The sequence below is a fragment of the Carlito syrichta genome, unplaced genomic scaffold, assembly GCF_000164805.1.
Source record: "Carlito syrichta isolate Samal-C Ts95f unplaced genomic scaffold, Tarsius_syrichta-2.0.1 Scaffold315781, whole genome shotgun sequence".
Classification (NCBI taxonomy): Eukaryota; Metazoa; Chordata; class Mammalia; order Primates; family Tarsiidae; genus Carlito; species Carlito syrichta.
In genome coordinates, this window is record NW_007259877.1 from 208074 (window position 1) to 214073 (window position 6000).

A 6000-nucleotide genomic window follows, 5' to 3' on the forward strand; every position below is an offset into this window, starting at 1 on the left:
TTCATACACTGTGCCATTCATAGAGAAATGTTGGTTAGCTGAAAAATGACACCTGAACTTAACAACATTTTGCAGGATGTGATTAAAATGACCAACTACATTAAAGTCCATACCCTTAAGTCTGCTCACACAGCTCTGTGAGGAGATGGATACAGAGCACATATGTCTTCTCTTACACACAGAAGTGAGATGGTTTTCTAAAGGTACATCACTGGCTAGAAAGTTACAAGAGCCGCCCCTGGGATTTCTTTTAGAAAAGCAGTCACTACATTTCAGTGACACAGAATGGATTGCAACATTTGCTTACTTGTGTGACATATTCAACCTCCTCAACGAACTCAATCTGTCACTTTAGGGGGGAATGACAACTCTGTTCAAGTCAGCAGACTAGAATTATGGGGGCAACGAGCAAACATTGGGATTTCTGACATGTCTCAAACATTAATAGAGATTTGGAAAAGACTGAGCCAAGGTCTTCTTTCTCTCAGCTGGTGCATGATCACCTATCTCAGCTTTTAAAAGAGTTTGAAAATTACTTCCCAACCACAAAGACCTCTGAACTGGGAAGGAATGGATCCATGACCCATTTATGAATAAGCCAGGTGAATCGACTTTATCCATGCTAGACGAGGCTGCTTGAGATTGCAAATGACCGTGGCCTTAAAAGTATGTTTGAGACAATTTCAAATCTTCATATATTCTGGATGAAAGTCAAAGTGGAATATTCTGAGATTGCTGAAAAAGCACTGAAATACCTGCTTCCATATCCAACATTCTACTTTTGTGAAGGAAGGTTTTCTTCAGTGACAGTAATCCAAACTGACGGAGTAGACTGGACATAAGCAACACACCTCAGGTGTCACTGTCTCCTACCACCCCCAGATGGGACTGTCTAGTTGCAGAAAAACAAGTTCAGGGCTCCCACTGATTCTGCATTATGGTGAGCTGTATAATTATTTCATTATATATTAGAGTGTAATAATAATAGCTATATGGCCAGGCTATGTTTCCTATCTTTGGCCCCCTCCCCTACCTGGGCGAGGTGAATCTCCTCTCTCTTTCTCTAATTTACTTTCTAAATAAACTATATTTTCTAATAAAAAAATAGAAATAAAGTGTACAATAATTGTAATGCATTTGATCATCCTGAAACAACCCCCTGACTCCCTGATCTGTGGAAAAATTATCTTCCACGAAACCTATCCCTGTTGCCAAAAAAATTGGGGACTGCTGAAATAGATGAATAATGTTATCCAGTCTATATTTTTTGTCTATTCAAATAATTTCTGAGAAAGTATATTTTAAGTGTACAACTGTAATTCCAACTTTGTCTATTTATTCCTTCAGTTTTCTTATTTTTACTTTATGTATTTTTAAGCTTTGTAATTAGTCATGGTCACATTTAATATTATTATGCCTTCTTAATTATTAACCCTTTTAGCATTATAAAATTTCTCTGTGTCTCTCAGATAATATTTCTAGTCCCGACATCTACTATATCTGATATTAACATAACGCTTCAGTTGTTTCATGATTAGCATTTGCCTGATATGTTTTTCCCCATCTACTTATTTTTCACCTATTTTTGTCTCTATATTTAAACTATATTTTTTTGTGAACAGCATATATATATAGTTGATTCTTGTTAATTTGATCCAATCTGATAATTTCTGCCTTTAATTGAAGTGTTTGGACTACTTAATTTAATATAACATATTGGTATGAATGGACTTAAACCTACCATGTTGTCTTCTATATATTTTCTTTGATGAGATGTCTGCTCAGAACTTTTGGTCATTTTTATTTTGTGTTGTTCATTTTCTTGTTTGTTTATTTTGGATACAAGTCCTGTACTGGATATGTGTTTTGTAAATAGATTCTCTTAGTCCATGGTTTATCTTTTTATTATTTTAAAAGTGTCTTTTGCAGATAAATAGTTTTTAATTTTAATAAAGTTCACTTTATGATTTTTTCATGGATTATACATTTAGTATTGCATGTACGAACTCATCAATCAACCCAAGGTCATGTAAATTTTCTCCTAGAATTTTCGTAGCTTTATATTTTAGAGTTAGGAATATGGTTGATATTGAGTTAATTTTTGTGAAGAGAATAATGTCTATATCTAGGTTTATATTTTTGCATTTGGATGCCCAGTTATTCCAACACAATTTGTTTTTTAGCTATCAGTAGACATGGTTCAAGCAGAAATTAAATCCTGGGCGTGAGAGAGTGAGAGAGAGAAAGGAAGGGATGGAGAGAGAGAAAGAGAGGAGGGGGAGGAAGAGAGAGGAGGAAAGAGGGAAGAAGGGGGCAAGAGAGAGAAGAAAGGGGAGAGAGGAGAGTGAGGGAGAAGAGGGAGACAGAGAGAAAGAGACAGATATGGAGAGAGAAAAAGGGAGAGGGAGGGAGGGAGAAAAGGAAAGAGAAAGAAGGGAAGAGTGAGAATGGGGGAGAGAGAAGGAAGGGGGAAATCAATATTAAGCTGTTATTTATTAATCTATTATCTATCTATCTATCTATCACCTATCTATCTGTCTGTCTGTCTGTCTGTCTGTCTATCTATCCATCTATCTATCTATCTAGAAAAAGAGAAAGACAATATTTGGCACCATGCCCTACCTCCTTCCCCATCTTGGGTTCAATTCTATGGATGTAGAGGCCTTGTAAATTTGTAATGGGAAAACCTCATTTGCAGTTACCTGCACAACCTTTAAGGCCTGCTTTACTCACACTAAAATAAACAAAGTGATGATAATAATTATCACAGTAGCAACATACTATTATGTACCGCATAACATCTCTTCATGTCAAAGCTGCCCTGGTGTTTAAGTTACCAGTAACCAGGAGAACTGAGGGATACATGGCCATGTGAGGGGTCCCCAACCACATCTGTGGACTGTGTTGCCAAGGTGGGAGGAGACGCACTTCCAGCTTCCACCCTGAGGTCTCTGAGGCAGAACTCATCAACTTCTCAAATCTAGTTGCTGGTAGAGCTGGGGCCAAGGTGGCAGGTGCCTTGGGGAGGGAGGTTCAGGGACCCAGGGCTGTGTTTTCCATTTAACCTGCCCAGATGTCCAGGACCCAGGCAAATTCCCCTCCTCTCTAGGTGTCCCGGGATGATGCTTGTAACAGCCCAGGGCTCTAGAATGTGGAGTGGGGCTTTCAAGAGCAAGATGGTAGAAATAAGAGTTTCAGACATGAAACCTGCATTGCACGTTCATGCCCAACCCGATTTCAAACAGGCAAGATGTTTTCCTGTAGGAAAATGCCCATTATTATCTTCCAACTGACAGAGCCTGATCAGATCTGGAGAGGAAATCGTTACAAGATGTTCCTGACATGGCCGAGTCCCGTACCCTCCGACTGATGTGACAGCCATCTGTGGATGAAGAGATGTGTTCCAGACTGCTGTTGTGAGGTGGGTCCTGAATCAGGAGCTGAGGGGAGAAGCAGGAGCTTCTGTTTCCTAATAAAGAAAGGAACCAGATTCTCTAGCAGGGCTGGAGTTCTTTCTTATTTACAAGATCTCTCTTAATTTATGTAAATATACATTAAAACCAGTGCTGCCTGCACCACTGCATGTTGTTTTTTATCATTTGTGTGAATTTAAGGGGTACAACAGCAGTTTTGTTCTGTGGACCTATTGTGTAGTGGGGAAGTTTGGGCTTTTAGTGTAGCCATCAACTGAACAATGTTCACTGTAGCTGTTAAGTAATTTGTCATCCCCCACCCCCTCTCACTTTCTCGCCCTTCCACATCTCCAGTGTCTATCCTTCCACGCTCTGTGTCTATGTGTACACACTACTTAGCTCCCACTTATAAGTGAGAACAGGCAGCACTTGACTTTCTGGTTCTAAATCTCCATGAGTGGAATGCAATCTAAGGCAGGGGTCTTCAACTCCCAGGCCATGGACTGGCACTGGTCTGTGGCCTGTTAAGAACCGGGCTGCACAGCAGGAGGAGAGTGACAGACAAGCAAGCAAACTCCATCTGTATTTACAGCTGATCCTCATCGCTCATATTACTGCCTGAGCTCCATCTCCTGTCAGATCAGCAATGGCATTAGATTCTCTTAGGAGTGCGAACCCTTTATGTGAGGGATCTAGGTCACATGCTCCTTATAAGAATCTAATGCCTGATGATTTGAGGTGGAGCTGAGGTGGTGATGCTGGTGCTGGGGAGTGGCTGCAAATACACATGAACATTAGCAGTGAGCTTTGACTGCACAGAGAACACAATAAATCAATTGCTTGCAGATTCATATCAAAATAATTTCATAGCAATAATTATCTCATTATATATTGTAATGCCATAATAATAGAAATAAAGTGCATAATAAATGTAATGTGCTTGAATCATCCTGAAACATTCTCCCTACTCCGGTCTGTGGAAAAGTGGTCCTTCATGAAACCAGTCTCTGATGCCAAAAAAGGTTGGTGACTGCTGACCTAAAGCATCTGTGAATACACTCAGCGTTTTGAGTGTGAAAACTCTGAGAAGTAGAGCTACTGTCAAGTCTAAGCAGTCAACTCTTATCCTGCTCTAATGTTTGAATCCTGAACACCTGACCTTGGAGAGTCACTGTGTCCTAGCCTGGCATCAGTCACACAGAGCTCTATCATTTTGCCTAACCCCTTCCACTCTTTGCCCTCTGCCCAAGAACCAGTTGTTTGGTGTGGGAGTGGTGTAGTATAAGGAAAGGAGTCAGACCAAACTCTGGTGTCATGGGAGAGTTGTGGAACCTCCCACAGAGATAATCTTGACTGTTTTGTGGGTTGAGGTTTGGATGATACATCACATATATGTGGTGCCAGCCACAGAGCAAGCAATAAACACATTCATTCAATTATTTAACAAATATTTATTAAGCAACAGCTTCATTGCAGACTCTGCTCCAGGAACCTAGGATACAGTAGTGAACAAAACACAAAAAAGCTCTGCCCACATGGGGCTTAGATTCTAATAAGGAGCAAAAAAAAGTAATAAAATAAACATAGGTCAGGTTGTGGCAGGCTAGTAAGTGCAGGAAAGTGTGACCACTGTTTTTTGCCCTACAAGAAGCAGGAGACGAGTAGCTAAAAATTTGGAAAACACCTTCAAGGTGTTTATGGTTGGAGTCAGCAAAGCAAAGCAGGTCCTTGGACCTTTTTTTTTTTTTTTTTTTGCAGGGTGTGTGGGGGGCTCTCACTCTGTCACCCAGACTGGACTGCAGTGCATGATTGTGACTCACTGCAGCCTTGAACTCCTGGACTCAAGTGATCCTTCTGCCTCAACATCTCAAGTAGCTGTGACTACAAGCATGTGCCATCATGCCTGGCTAATTTTAAATTTTTTTTATAGAGATGAGGTATCACTATGTTACCTAGGCTTGTCTTGAACTCTGGGCTCAAGCAATCCTCCCTCTTTGGCCTCCCAAAGTGCTGGGATTACAGACACAGTCACCACACCTGGCTCTCTACCCTTCTTGAGTACCTGACGTTGCAAGTAGAATACTGGCTCATCCTGCAGCTCAGAAGCCCAAATAAAGACAAGTTCATGGCCCTCGCAACCCTTGCCCCTCTCCCAACAATTTCCCTGAAGACAGAGGAGATAAAAGCCAGTCACCAAGACCTCCTCAGGGCAGTCCTCACTCTGAGACTGTCCACTCCCTTCCCCTGGAGTATGTACTTTCCTTCCTCAGGGCAAAAGCCTCTTGAGACGGCTTGTCTTCACTCCCTTTTGAGTGTGTACTTTCATCTTAATACTCTTTGCTTGCGAGTTTGGTGACTTTCTTTCAAATTCTTTCCTGTAGCAAAGTCAAGACCTTGGGCAAGTCTCTTCTCTTTTTTCATTAGAGGGAACTCCTCTCTAGCAACAAGGTTAGGAAGTGTACTAGCTTGCTAGGGCTACTATAACAAAGGACCGCAGATTGGGTGACTCAAACAACTGAAATTTATTCTCTCACAATTCTCTTCCAGTTCTGGAGGCTGGAAGTCATAGATCAGCATGTCACTGGGA

At 41.1% G+C, this 6000-nt stretch overlaps 1 protein-coding gene across 1 annotated transcript in view; it reads left to right on the forward strand.

Moving 5' to 3' along the window:
- The window catches only part of DYRK1A (dual specificity tyrosine phosphorylation regulated kinase 1A), a 159545-nt gene extending 156191 nt beyond the window's left edge, over nt 1–3354 (forward strand). Inside the window, exon 12 of the transcript XR_505339.1 lies at nt 3297–3354. The gene's annotated coding sequence lies outside the window, so the exon portion shown is untranslated. The remainder of the gene's footprint in view (nt 1–3296) is intronic.
- Nucleotides 3355–6000: the final 2646 nt, after the last annotated feature.